The sequence below is a fragment of the Cetorhinus maximus genome, chromosome 8 (genome assembly GCF_964194155.1).
Source record: "Cetorhinus maximus chromosome 8, sCetMax3.hap1.1, whole genome shotgun sequence".
NCBI classification, from domain to species: Eukaryota; Metazoa; Chordata; class Chondrichthyes; order Lamniformes; family Cetorhinidae; genus Cetorhinus; species Cetorhinus maximus.
Genome location: NC_135886.1, coordinates 50,088,901 through 50,104,385, shown reverse-complemented (window position 1 = coordinate 50,104,385; position 15,485 = coordinate 50,088,901). Strand labels below are relative to the sequence as shown.

At 46.1% G+C, this 15,485-nt stretch overlaps 1 long non-coding RNA gene across 1 annotated transcript; it reads left to right on the top strand.

Annotated features, from left to right (window-relative positions):
- Positions 1 to 1,243: 1,243 nt before the first annotated feature.
- On the top strand, positions 1,244 to 15,054 carry LOC144683281 (uncharacterized). Its single transcript, XR_013577220.1, has 3 exons — positions 1,244 to 1,334; positions 2,211 to 2,323; positions 14,462 to 15,054. It is a non-coding gene; the product is annotated as an uncharacterized LOC144683281 (long non-coding RNA).
- Positions 15,055 to 15,485: the final 431 nt, after the last annotated feature.

The window sequence follows — 15,485 nt, the reverse complement described above, 5'->3', positions numbered from 1 at the left end:
CCAGACCCGAACCACTCATCGTGTGAAAAGGGTCTTTCTCACATCACATTTGTTTCTTTTGCAAATCACTTTAAATCTGTGCACTCTTGTTCTTGATCCTTTTATGAGCTGGAACAGCTTCTCCCTATCTACTCTATCCAGCCCCATCATGATTTTGAACATCTCTATCAAGTTTCCTTTTAGCCGCCTTCTCTCCAAGAACAGAACTGTACACAATATTCCAGCTGCAGTCTAACGAGTGTCTTAAATAAATTTAGCATAACCTCCTTGCTCTTGTACTCTATGCCCCCATTAATAAAGGCCAGGATACTATATGCTTTATTAACTGCTCTCTCCACCTGTCCTGCCACCTTCAATGATCTATGCACATATACACCCAGGCCTTTCTGCTCCTGCACCCCTTTCAAAATTTCACCCCTTATTTTATATTGTCTGTCCATGTTCTTCCTACCAAAATGCATCACCTCACACTTCTCTGCATTGAACCTCATCCACCACCTATCTTCCCACTCCACCAATTTGTCTATGTCCTTTTGAAGTTCTGCACTGTCCTCCTTGTAGTTCACAGCACTCCCAAGCTCCGTATCATCGGCTAACTTTGAAATTGTCCCCTGCACACCAAGATCTACATTAATATATATCAGGAAAAGCAAGCGTCCCAATACCACTGAGGAACTCCACTACAAACCTTCCTCCAGCCTGAAAAATATCCATTGACCATTGCTCTGTGCTTCCTATTTTTCAGCCAATTTTGTATCCATGTTGCTACTTTTATTCCATGAATAATAACGTTTCTCACAAGCCTGTTGTGTGGCACTGTATACACGCTGTACATAATATATACTTGTCAGCAATAAGTATTTTTCAAAACTGCTTTTCTGCAGTTCCACCACAACTTTGGAATGGTGGCTCTTCTATGGGATCATTCCTCCTTTCGAAGTGAGAATGGGGCAGTGATGACTATGTGGGAGGTTTCCAAGAACTCAGGAATAGACAAATAATGGTTGGCACCTTTGGGGGTGAGGAAAAATTACCCTGCTTCCACTTTGTTGTTGCTGTGGGATTGGCAGGTGTAGATTTCCTGGTGCCGGGCTGGTTGCTGTAGATGTTCCTGTTCCGCTGCCGGCTGTTGCTATTCTGTGCGCTGAGGGCCGTGCTCTACTCCTGCAGATGTCGCTCCTGTGAGTGTAATGCTGCCGTTCCCCAGTACTGACCCAGCCTAGAGCTCGCACTACGTGCTCTCACTCACACAGGCAATGGCTCCATGCACAGCTCACGTCGAAGACAGCAGCAGCGAAACTTTGCCGATGCAGCCAGATCGAACGATTCCACCGGTAAACCTGGCTCCCGGGAGGGCAGAAAGTTCACAGTATTTGGGGTTAAGGCAGTCTGCTTCTGGCCAAATGGAGAGAAAGGCATAGAATTATAAGAGCTAGGAATCTTTTAATGGTAAAAGGCTTCTGCATTTTGTGTTTCCTTCGAACAGTCCCAGTGTGTGCAGATCCTCAGGGAGGAGTCCAGGTAAGTGAGAGACTAGTTGAGATTTCTTGAGGAAGTATTTGAGACTCTTGGAGACCCTCAGCTGCCCTGGGTCTCAATCGGTTTAGTTCGGTGGTACCTTTATACACTGTTTTCAATAACCTGGGGGAGATGAGAGACCGTAATGGAATTCTCTGATTAGAGAAACCATTATGAAATGTAACTGAATGAGATTTCAGCCAATGCACCTCATCATCTGGCAGAGTTTAACACTGTACGGCCTGAAGATTTGGGTATTGTTTTTCAAACAAGCCGACTTCCTTCATAAAATTAAGTGCTTTTTCTCTCTCCCTCTCCCTGCTTTGCCCAAACTCTAGGTAGATCTCTCGGTGGGCTACAGTCCCCGGGTGCCACCCAGCCTCAGCTATTTGTCACCATTCTAAAGAGTCAGCTGAAATGTTGAGCAGTGGCTGCCGGAGATCTCAGCTAGCCTGACCTCGCCCAGTGACAGCCACACAGAGCTACTTTCAAACCAGGATCATTGATTGTTACCTAGCTTCCTCCAATCATTTGGCGATACTGAGACCAATTATAGTATCCTTAGAACCACCTAAGCGAGATCACTTAACACAGGACAGAGCGGTGATTGAACCTGGGACCACCTAGCTCAGTTACTCACTGATTTCTCCAGTGAAGCATTTGGGTAACCCTTTTTGTTTAATTTCCTCCAGCATTCCCAGCACTTCAAACTGGATGAATTATCAGCGCCCGGATGCTTCCTGCTGCCTCTGTTCCTGGAATCTGGGAAATGCATGAGAATGACCTGATCTGAAGACGAGCAAAGGTGTATGATGAACTTGTGCCTTCTGGTTGTACCTTGACTGTTTGCCCCTGTGTTTTGCTTTGTGCCTAGAGTTATGGCATGATCAGGCTCAGAAACAGGTTTGTCAGCCACTGGGCCACAAAACTGACCAACCACTTTGGGCAGAAGGCAAAGGGCTCTATGAGGGATAAGTGTTTGTCAAAGCCAGTAATCAGTTGTTATTCTGGCAAGTCAGCAAATTCGGCACAGCAGTCTTTAAACAGGATTACAGGTTTGACCATTCAGTGCTTAATTTTTGCCTTTTTGTTCGTTATATTTACAGGATGTGATGGGCACAGTGTTATTTACAGGTTCTAATGGGCACAGTGTTAGTTACAGGTTCTAATGGGCACAGTGTTAGTTACAGGTTCTGATGGGCACAGTGTTAGTTACAGGATGTGATGGGCACAGTGTTAGTTACAGGTTCTAATGGGCACAGTGTTAGTTACCGAATGTGATGGGCACAGTGATAGTTACAGGTGTGATTGGCCCAGTGTTAGTTACAGATACTGATGGGCGCAGTGGTATTTATAGGTTCTGCTGGGCACATTGTTAGTTGTAGGAGCTAATGGTCACAGTGTTAGTTACTTGATGGGCGCAGTGTTAGTTACAGGATGCGTTCAGCACAGTGTTAGTTACTGGATGTGATGGGCGCAGTGTTAATTACAGGATGTGATGGGCACAGTGTTAATTACTGAATGTGACGGGCACAGTGTTAATTACAGGTACTGATGGACACCCTAAACAAAAACAGAATTACCTGGAAAAACTCAACAGGTCTGGCAGCATCAGTGGAGAAGAAATCAGTTAACGTTTCGAGTCCTCATGACCCTTCGGCAGAACTGGTTCTGCCGAAGGGTCGTGAAGACTCGAAACGTTAACTGATTTCTTCTCCACTGATGCTGCCAGACCTGCTGAGTTTTTCCAGGTAATTCTGTTTTTGTTTTGGATTTCCAGCATCCGCAGTAGCTTTTAGCTTTTTGTTTTTATCTCTGATGGACACCCTGTTAGTTACAGGATGTGATGGGCGCAGTGTTAGTTACAGGATGTGATGGGCAGAGAGTTACAGGATGTGATGGGCAGAGAGTTACAGGATGTGATGGGCAGAGAGTTACAGGATGTGATGGGCACAGAGTTACAGGATGTGATGGGCACAGAGTTACAGGATGTGATGGGCACAGAGTTACAGGACGTGATGGGCACAGAGTTACAGGACGTGATGGGCACAGAGTTACAGGACGTGATGGGCACAGTTACAGGATGTGATGGGCACAGAGTTACAGGATGTGATGGGCACAGAGTTACAGGATGTGATGGGCACAGTGTTAATTACAGGATGTGATGGGCACAGTGTTAATTACAAGATGTGATGGGCACAGTGTTAATTACAAGATGTGATGGGCACAGTGTTAATTACAAGATGTGATGGGCACAGTGTTAATTACAGGATGTGATGGGCACAGTGTTAATTACAGGATGTGATGGGCAGAGAGTTACAGGATGTGATGGGCAGAGAGTTACAGGATGTGATGGGCACAGAGTTACAGGATGTGATGGGCACAGAGTTACAGGACGTGATGGGCACAGAGTTACAGGACGTGATGGGCACAGAGTTACAGGACGTGATGGGCACAGAGTTACAGGATGTGATGGGCACAGAGTTACAGGATGTGATGGGCACAGAGTTACAGGATGTGATTGGCACAGAGTTACAGGATGTGATGGGCACAGAGTTAATTACAGGATGTGATGGGCACAGTGTTAATTACAAGATGTGATGGGCACAGTGTTAATTACAGGATGTGATGGGCACAGTGTTAATTACAAGATGTGATGGGCACAGTGTTAATTACAAGATGTGATGGGCACAGTGTTAATTACAGGATGTGATGGGCACAGTGTTAATTACAGGATGTGATGGGCACAGTGTTAATTACAAGATGTGATGGGCACAGTGTTAATTACAAGATGTGATGGGCACAGTGTTAATTACAAGATGTGATGGGCACAGTGTTAATTACAGGATGTGATGGGCACAGTGTTAATTACAGGATGTGATGGACACCCTGTTAGTTACAGGATGTGATGGGCGCAGTGTTAGTTACAGGATGTGATGGGCGCAGTGTTAGTTACTGGATGTGATGGGCGTAGTGTTAGTTAAAGGATGTGATGGGCGCAGTGTTAGTTACAGGATGTGATGGCACAGAGATAGTTACCAGATGTGATTGGCCCAGTGTTAGTTACATACAGATACTGATGGGCACAGTGGTAGTTACAGGGTTCTGCTGGGCACAGTGTTAGTTGCAGGATCTAATGGCCGCAGTATTAGTTACCACTCGGGATGGGCAGAGTGTTATCTACAGGGTCTGATGTGCACAGTGTTTGTTACAGGAGTTGAGGGGCACAGTGTTAGTTAAAGATGTGTTTGGCATAGCATTAGTTCCAGGATCTGGTGGGCACAGCTTTAGTTGCAAGATGTGATGGGCAGTGTTAGTTATAGGAGTTGAGGGGCACAGTATTAGTTACGGGATATGATGAGCATAGTGTTAATTCCAGGATCTGATGGGCACAGTTTTAGCTACAAGATGTGATGTGCACAGTGTTAGTTATAGGAGTTGAGGGGCACATTGTTAGTTAAAGGATGTGTTTGGCAGCGTGCTCGTTACCAGATGTGATGGGTACAATGTTGTTTGCAGGTTCTGATGCAGTGTTAGTTAGAGGATGTGATGAGCAGAGTGTTAGTTAGAGGATGTGATGAGCAGAGTGTTAGTTAGAGGATGTGATGAGCAGAGTGTTAGTTAGAGGATGTGATGAGCAGACTGTTTGTTAGAGGATGTGATGAGCAGAGTGTTAGTTAGAGGATGTGATGAGCAGAGTGTTAGTTAGAGGATGTGATGAGCAGAGTGTTAGTTAGAGGATGTGATGAGCAGAGTGTTAGTTAGAGGATGTGATGAGCAGAGTGTTAGTTAGAGGATGTGATAAGCAGAGTGTTAGAGGATGTGATGAGCAGAGTGTTAGTTAGAGGATGTGATTGGTACTGTGTTAGTTACAGGTTCTGAATGGCATAGTGTCATTTACAGGTTCTAATGGGCAAATTGCTAGTTTCAGGACAAAGTGTTAGTTACAGCATCTGATGGGTACAGTGTTAGTTACAGGATTTAATGGCACAGTGTTAGTTACAGGATCGGATGGGCACTTTGGAATTTACAGGATGTGATGGGTATAGTGGTAGAGGTTCTGAATGGCATAGTGTCATTTACAGGTTCTAATGGACAAAGTGTTAGTTATAGGATCTGATGGACAAAGTGTTAATTACAGATACTGATGGGCACAGTGTTAGTCACAGGATGTGATGGGCACTGTGTTAGTTACTGGATATAATGGGCACAATGTTAGTTACATGATGTCTTGGGCACGGCATTAGCTGCAGGTACTGATGGGCACTGTGATAGTTATAGGTTCTGATGGTCACACCGTTATTGCAGGATCTGATGGGCACAGTGCTAGTTACAGGCTCTGATGGGCACAGTGTTAGTTACTGTTTCTGGGCACAGTGTTAGTTACAGGATGTGGTGAGTACAGTGTTATTTACAGGTTTTGATGGGCACTATTATTTACTGGTTCTGATGGGCACAGTTGGTTACAGGATTTAATGGCACAGTGTCAGTTACAGGATGTGATGGGTACAGTGTTATTTACAGGATCTGATGAGCAGAGTGTTAGTTAGAGGATGTGATGTGACTGTTATTTACAGGGTATGAATGGCGTAGTATCATTTACAGGTTCTAATGGGCAAAGTATTAGTTACAGGATATGATGGGTACAGCGTTAGAGGATCTAATGGACACTGTTAGTTACAGGATGTGATGGGCACAGTGTTAGTTACAGGATGTGACAGCCGCGGTGCAGTTTCAGGATCAAATAGGCTCAGTGTTAGTTACAGGATCTGATTGGCAGAGTGCCATTTACAGGATGTGATGGGAAGAATATCAGTTACAGAATGTAATGCGCGCAGTGGACTGGAGGAACAGATGAGCACCCTATTAGTTACAGCATGTGATAACCGTGGTGTACTTACAGGATCTGATGGACACAGTGTTAGTTACAGGATTTAATGGCACATTGTCAGTTACAGGATGTGATGGGCACAGTGTAAGTTATAGGATGTGATGGGCACTGTGTTAGTTACAGGATGTGATTGGTACAGTTATTTACAGGTTTTGAATGACATAGTGTCATTTACAGGTTCTAATGGGCACAGTGTTAGTTACAGGATGTGATGGGTACAGTGTTATTTACAGGTTCTGAATGACATAGTGTCATTTACAGGGTTCTAATGGGCACAGTGTTAGTTACAGGACCTGATGGACACAGTGTTAGTTGCAGGATGTGATGGCACAGTGCTAGTTGCAGGATGTGATAGACACAGTGCTAGTTGCAGGATGTGATGGCACAGTGCTAGTTGTAGGATGTGATGGACACAGTGTTAGTTGCAGGATGTGATGGATACAGTGCTAGTTAGAGGATGTGATGGCACAGTGCTAGTTGTAGGATGTGATGGCACAGTGTTAGTTTCAGGATGTGACGGCGCGGTGTTAGTTTCAGGATGTGATGGCACAGTGTTAGTTTCAGGGTGTGATGGCGCAGTGTTAGTTGCAGGATGTGATGGCGCAGTGTTAGTTGCAGGATCTGATGGCACAGTGTTAGTTGCAGGATCTGATGGCACAGTGTTAGTTACAGGATGTGATGGCACAGTGTTAGTTACAGTATGTGATGGATACAGTGTTAGTTGTAGGATGTGATGGACACAGTGTTAGTTGCAGGATGTGATGGATACAGTGCTAGTTGTAGGATGTGATGGACACAGTGTTAGTTGCAGGATGTGATGGCGCAGTGTTAGTTGCAGGATCTGATGGCGCAGTGTTAGTTGCAGGATCTGACGGCACAGTGTTAGTTGCAGGACGTGATGGCGCAGTGTTAGTTGCAGGATCTGATGGCACAGTGTTAGTTACAGGATCTGACGGCACAGTGTTAGTTACAGGATGTGATGGACACAGTGCTAGTTGCAGGATGTGATGGACACAGTGTTAGTTGCAGGATGTGATTGACACAGTGTTAGTTGCAGGATGTGATGGACACAGTGCTAGTTACAGGATGTGGTGGCACAGTGTTAGTTACAGTATGTGATGGATACAGTGTTAGTTGTAGGATGTGATGGACACAGTGTTAGTTGCAGGATGTAATGGATACAGTGCTAGTTGTAGGATGTGATGGACACAGTGTTAGTTGCAGGATGTGATGGACACAGTGCTAGTTGCAGGATGTGATGGACACAGTGTTAGTTGCAGGATGTGATTGACACAGTGTTAGTTGCAGGATGTGATGGACACAGTGCTAGTTACAGGATGTGGTGGCACAGTGTTAGTTACAGTATGTGATGGATACAGTGTTAGTTGTAGGATGTGATGGACACAGTGTTAGTTGCAGGATGTGATGGATACTGTGCTAATTGTAGGATGTGATGGACACAGTGTTAGTTGCAGGATGTGATGGCGCAGTGTTAGTTGCAGGATCTGATGGCGCAGTGTTAGTTGCAGGACGTGATGGCGCAGTGTTAGTTGCAGGATCTGATGGCACAGTGTTAGTTGCAGGACCTGACGGCACAGTGTTAGTTACAGGATGTGATGGACACAGTGCTAGTTGCAGGATGTGATTGACACATTGTTAGTTACAGGATATGATGGACATATTGCTAGTTGCAGGATGTAATTGACACAGTGCTAGTTGCAGGATGTGATGGACACAGTGCTAGTTGCAGGATGGGATGGCACATTGTTAGTTACAGGATGTGATTGACACAGTGCTAGTTGCAGGATGTGATGGCACAGTGCTAGTTGCAGGATGTGATTGACACTGTGCTAGATGCAGGATGTGATGGACACAGTGTTAGTTGCAGGATTTAATGGCACAGTGCTAGTTGTAGGATGTGATGGACACTGTTAGTTACAGGATGTGATGGCACAGTGCTAGTTGCAGGATGTGATGGACACTGTTAGTTACAGGATGTGATGGCACAGTGTTAGTTACAGGATGTGATGGAACAGTGTTAGTTGCAGGATGTGATGGCACAGTGTTAGTTGCAAGATGTGATGGCACAGTGTTAGTTTCAGGAAGTGATGGATACAGTGCTAGTTACAGGATGTGATGGACACAGTGTTAGTTGCAGGATGTGATGGACATAGTGCTAGTTGCAGGATGTGATGACACAGTGTTAGTTGCAGGATGTGATGGACACAATGCTAGTTGCAGGATATGATGACACAGTGTTAGTTGCAGGATATGATGGCACAGTGTTAGTTGCAGGATATGATGGCACAGTGTTAGTTACAGGATGTGATGACGCAGTGTTAGTTGCAGGATGTGATGATACAGTGTTAGTTACAGGATGTGATGGCACAGTGTTAGTTGCAGGATGTGATGGCACAGTGTTAGTTTCAGGATGTGATGGCGCAGTGTTAGTTGCAGGATGTGATGGCGCAGTGTTAGTTGCAGGATGTGATGGCGCAGTGTTAGTTGCAGGATGTGATGGCGCAGTGTTAGTTGCAGGATGTGATGGCACAGTGTTCGTTAAGGATGTGATGGCCCAGTGCTAGTTGCAGGATGTGATGGACACAGTGCTAGTTAGCGGATGTGATGGCACAGTGCTAGTTGTAGGATGTGATGGCACAGTGTTAGTTTCAGGATGTGATGGCGCAGTGTTAGTTTCAGGATGTGATGGCACAGTGCTATTTGCAGGATGTGATGGCACAGTGTTAGTTACAGGATGTGATGGCACAGTGTTAGTTACAGGATCTGATGGCACAGTGTTAGTTGCAGGATCTGATGGCACAGTGTTAGTTGCAGGATCTGATGGCACAGTGTTAGTTGCAGGATGTGATGGCACAGTGTTAGTTTCAGGATGTGATGGACACAGTGTTAGTTGCAGGATCTGACGGCACAGTGTTAGTTGCAGGATGTGATGGCACAGTGTTAGTTACAGGATGTGATGGCACAGTGCTAGTTAGAGAATGTGATGGCACAGTGTTAGTTGCAGGATGTGATGGCACAGTGTTAGTTGCAGGATCTGATGGCACAGTGTTAGTTGCAGGATCTGATGGCACAGTGTTAGTTGCAGGATCTGATGGCACAGTGTTAGTTGCAGGATGTGATGGCACAGTGTTAGTTTCAGGATGTGATGGACACAGTGTTAGTTGCAGGATCTGACGGCACAGTGTTAGTTGCAGGATGTGATGGCACAGTGTTAGTTACAGGATGTGATGGCACAGTGCTAGTTAGAGAACGTGATGGCACAGTGTTAGTTGCAGGATGTGATGGCACAGTGTTAGTTGCAGGATCTGATGGCACAGTGTTAGTTGCAGGATGTGATGGCACAGTGTTAGTTGCAGGATGTGATGGCACAGTGTTAGTTGCAGGATGTGATGGCACAGTGTTAGTTGCAGGATGTGATGGCACAGTGTTAGTTGCAGGATCTGACGGCACAGTGTTAGTTGCAGGATGTGATGGCACAGTGCTAGTTAGAGAATGTGATGGCACAGTGTTAGTTGCAGGATGTGATGGCACAGTGTTGCAGGATCTGATGGCACAGTGTTAGTTGCAGGATCTGATGGCACAGTGTTAGTTGCAGGATGTGATGGCATAGTGTTAGTTGCAGGATGTGATGGCACAGTGTTAGTTGCAGGATGTGATGGCACAGTGTTAGTTGCAGGATCTGATGGCACAGTGTTAGTTGCAGGATGTGATGGCACAGTGTTAGTTGCAGGATCTGATGGCACAGTGTTAGTTGCAGGATGTGATGGCACAGTGTTAGTTGCAGGATGTGATGGACACAGTGCTAGTTACAGGATGTGATGGCACAATGTTATTTGCAGGATCTGATGGCACAGTGTTAGTTGCAGGATGTGATGGCACAGTGCTAGTTACAGGATGTGATGGACAGTGCTAGTTGCAGGATGTGATGGCACAGTGTTAGTTGCAGGATGTGATTGACACAGTGTTAGTTGCAGGATGTGATGGACACAGTGCTAGTTGCAGGATGTGATGGACACAGTGCTAGTTGCAGGATGTGATGGACACAGTGCTAGTTGCAGGATCTGATGGCACAGTGTTAGTTGCAGGATCTGATGGCACAGTGTTAGTTGCAGGATGTGATGGACACAGTGTTAGTTGCAGGATGTGATGGACACAGTGCTAGTTGCAGGATCTGATGGCACAGTGTTAGTTGCGGGATGTGATGGACACAGTGCTAGTTGCAGGATCTGATGGCACAGTGTTAGTTGCAGGATGTGATGGATACAGTGTTAGTTGTAGGATGTGATGGACACAGTGTTAGTTGCAGGATGTAATGGATACAGTGCTAGTTAGAGGATGTGATGGCACAGTGTTAGTTGTAGGATGTGATGGATACAGTGCTAGTTAGAGAATGTGATGGCACATTGTTAGTTGTAGGATGTGATGGACACAGTGTTAGTTGCAGGATGTGATGGCACAGTGTTAGTTACAGGATGTGATGGACACAGTGCTAGTTGCAGGATGTGATGGACACAGTGCTAGTTGCAGGATGTGATGGACACAGTGCTAGTTACAGGATGTGATGGCACAGTGTTAGTTACAGTATGTGATGGATACAGTGTTAGTTGTAGGATGTGATGGACACAGTGTTAGTTGCAGGATGTGATGGACACATTGTTAGTTACAGGATGTGATGGACACAGTGCTAGTTGCAGGATGTGATGGACACAGTGCTAGTTACAAGATGTGATGGCACAGTGTTAGTTACAGGATGTGATGGCACAGTGTTAGTTACAGGATGTGATGGCACAGTGTTAGGTTACAGGATGTGATGGCACAGTGCTAGTTGCAGGATATGATGGCACAGTGTTAGTTGCAGGATGTGATGGCACAGTGTTAGTTGCAGAATGTTATGGCACAGTGTTATTTGCAGGATGTGATGACACAGTGTTAGTTGCAGGATGTGATGGACACAGTGTTATTTGCAGGATGTGCTGACACAGTGCTAGTTGCAGGACGTGATGGACAGTGTTAGTTACAGGATGTGATGGACACAGTGTTAGTTGCAGGACGTGATGGACAGTGTTAGTTGCAGGATGTGATGGACACAGTGCTAGTTGCAGGATGTGATGGCACAGTGTTAGTTGCAGGATGTGATGGACACAGTGTTAGTTGCAGGATGTAATGGACAGTGTTAGTTACATGATGTGATGGACACTGTTAGTTGCAGGATGTGAAGGACACAGTGTTATTTGCAGGATGTGATGGCACAGTGTTAGTTACAGGATGTGATGGACACTGTTATTTGCAGGATGTTATGGCACAGTGTTATTTGCAGGATGTGATGACACAGTGTTAGTTGCAGGATGTGATGGACACAGTGTTATTTGCAGGATGTGCTGACACAGTGCTAGTTGCAGGACGTGATGGACAGTGTTAGTTACAGGATGTGATGGACACAGTGTTAGTTGCAGGACGTGATGGACAGTGTTAGTTGCAGGATGTGATGGACACAGTGCTAGTTGCAGGATGTGATGGACACAGTGTTAGTTGCAGGATCTGATGGCACAGTGTTAGTTGCAGGATGTGATGGACACAGTGCTAGTTGCAGGATGTAATGGACAGTTTTAGTTACATGATGTGATGGACACTGTTAGTTGCAGGATGTGAAGGACACAGTGTTATTTGCAGGATGTGATGGCACAGTGTTAGTTACAGGATGTGATGGACACTGTTATTTGCAGGATGTGATGACACAGTGTTAGTTGCAGGATGTGATGGACAGTGTTATTTGCAGGATGTGATGACACAGTGCTAGTTGCAGGACGTGATGGACAGTGTTAGTTACAGGATGTGATGGACACAGTGTTAGTTGCAGGACGTGATGGACAGTGTTAGTTGCAGGATGTGATGGACACAGTGCTAGTTGCAGGATGTGATGGACACAGTGTTAGTTGCAGGATTTGATGGACACAGTGTTAGTTACAGGACTTGATGGACACAGTGCTAGTTGCAGGATGTGATGGACACAGTGTTAGTTGCAGGATTTGATGGACACAGTGTTAGTTACAGGATTTGATGGACACAGTGCTAGTTGCAGGATGTGATGGACAGTGTTAGTTGCAGGATGTGATGGACACAGTGTTAGTTACAGGATTTGATGGACACAGTGTTAGTTACAGGATTTGATGGACACAGTGCTAGTTGCAGGATGTGATGGACACAGTGTTAGTTGCAGGATTTGATGGACACAGTTTTAGTTGTAGGATCTGATGGCACAGTGTTAGTTGCAGGATCTGATGGCACAGTGTTAGTTGCAGGATCTGATGGCACAATGTTAGTTGCAGGATGTGATGGCGCAGTGTTAGTTGTAGGATGTGATGTCACAGTGTTAGTTGTAGGATGTGATGGCGCAGTGTTAGTTGCAGGATGTGATGTCACAGTGTTAGTTGTAGGATGTGATGGCGCAGTGTTAGTTGCAGGATGTGATGTACACAGTGCTAGTTGCAGGATGTGATGGCCGCGGTGTAGTTACAGGATCAAATGGACACAGTGTTAGTTGCAGGATGTGATGGCACAGTGCTAGTTGCAGGATGTGATGGCACAGTGTTAGTTGCAGGATGTGATGGACACAGTGCTAGTTACAGGACGTGATGGCACAGTGTTAGTTACAGGATCAAATGGACACAATGTTAGTTACAGGATGTAATGGGCTTGGTGTTAGTTACAGGTACTGTTGAGCACTGTGATAGTTATAGTTTCTTATGGACACAGGGTTAGTTGCAGGTTCTGACGGGCACCGTGTCTGCTGCAGTTTTTGTCTAGAACCGTGCCTACCACAAGATTCTTCATCTGTGGCCAACTTGCAAGGTTGATGATAGGAGAACTGGATATAGTCCAACCAATATGAGGTCCTGATTCACTATAATGCCGTTGACTTTAAATCTGTCAGTGTGAATAGATAAGGAATTTGTAATATAATTTGGGCTCATGTTATTTTCTCCTTTCAGTTCGAAGCTATTCGCAGTACCTTTGTCTGAACATAAATTCTCTCTTGTTTGTTACACACTAGCACAACACGGGTAGTGATGACCTCTGCTTGGTAATCTGCAGAATAAGCAGGTTCCATTGACTGTTTTACAAGGTGTTGCCTTCATTGTATCAAACCTGCCATCTGTTGTATTCTATTGGGATTCTTCCATGCACTTAACGGATTCACTCCCAAGTTTCAGCGCACCATGTTTTGAATGAGGATTCCAAACTCCTCCACTGTCTTTCATTAACAGGTTACCTGATCTTTATGCCCCTTCTCCTAGACTGGTGTTGACCTGCACGGACCAGATGGGGACCATGGTTTTTAAAAACTCCCTCACAGTATTTGTGATAAGATAGAGCTCTAAGGTCAGTTATTCAGTGGCCATTGATGTGTGAGCCAACTCCTAAGTGATCTCTGTTTATTCACCATGAAGCCAATTTTATTTTCACCCTGGAGTCCAGGTTTGCTGGATTGGAGCCAGGAATGGGAATTGCTTGACAGTGGGACCAATTGGAGGCAGCCTATTGCAGCCCAGACTGCCATCAGCAAACTCCACAGACCAATGGGCAGCTTCAGATGGCCTGTCTGGCCCAGGAGGTAGAACCATTCGGACACTGTGGTGGTGGGCGATGCAGTTGGTCTGGTTGTGATTTGGGAGTGGTAACATCAGACTAAGTTCCCACTCTTGAGCACAGCCCAGTGACTGATGTTAAAAAATTTGCTTTTATTTGGATTACAGCCAGATGAGGCTTTGCTTTTAGATGATGCTGCCCATGGTGCCTTAACCTGCCAGCTGCCTGGGCTCACACAGAAGGATTGGCTACTTTGGCAAAATTGCCAGCAGCTGTACAACTAAATCTCAGCAAGAACATGTAGAGCCAGAGGAGGAGGGTGACTAACCATTATTGGAGATGAGTGAGGTCACTATTATACTAACAGCTACAATACGTTCTGTGATTGCAGGTTGGAACTAGTTTGAAGGTTCGGACTCCACTCAAACTCTGTTTTTCCATCAGGCGTTTCAGATTGCTGGGTGGCCCAGGAGCTGTGAGATAGTCCATGATGCAGGTTAGCCTCTGTCCAGCGCATACTGTGTTTCTGATATTCACTGTGCGTGTGACAGCGGCTGATGAGATTCTGGAGACTCATCGCTGGAACAACTTCAAACCTTCCTTCGGGAGACCATCCAAGGGAACTGGCATGGGTTGGCTGGGATGAGTGGCCTGATTCTGTGCCATATATCCTTTGTAATAAGTTCCAAAGTGTGTGTTTATTACCCTTATCCTGTTGTATCCTGTCTCCACTCACCTATCCCTGCCACTCCTCATCCCAATCTTATTCTGGGAGCCACTGTTCCCATCGCAAATCCAAATCCCACTTGTTCGCTTTCTGTGCTCCAAGCCCGTTGGTGCTAATCTGTCTGCTTAGCTCAACTGTACAATTGGCCATGTTTTTCTGTGTTCAAGCATTGCCTGCCTGTATATTCTATTGTATTATAGTGATTAGATATGTTACTGAATCATTTTACCTACTCCGCTGTGTAATTATACTTGTTGAGTTGAAGGGTGTGACATTATGGAAATAAAGTTAGACTGAACCTGCATATCTCAATGTGGGCACAGTCTGGTGCCAGTCTGTCTGGGCTCGATCTGACCGCGGTCTGCGTCTGGGTCAGACCTCGGTCTGCGTCTGGGTCAGACCTCGGTCTGCGTCTGGGTCAGACCTCGGTCTGCGTCTGGGTCTGACCTCGGTCTGCGTCTGGGTCTGACCTCGGTCTGCGTCTGCGTCTGGGTCTGACCTCGGTCTGCGTCTGGGTCTGACCTCGGTCTGCGTCTGCGTCTGACCTCGGTCTGCGTCTGGGTCTGGGCCTGGGCCCGATCCCGGTCTGGGCCTGGACCTGGGCCCAATCCCAGTCTGCGCCTGGGCCCGTACCTGGTCTGTGCCTGGGCCTGGGCCCGATCCCGGTCTGCGCCCGGGCCCGATCCCGGTCTGCGCCCGGGCCCGATCCTGGTCTGGGTCTGCATCTGGGTCTGATTCCTC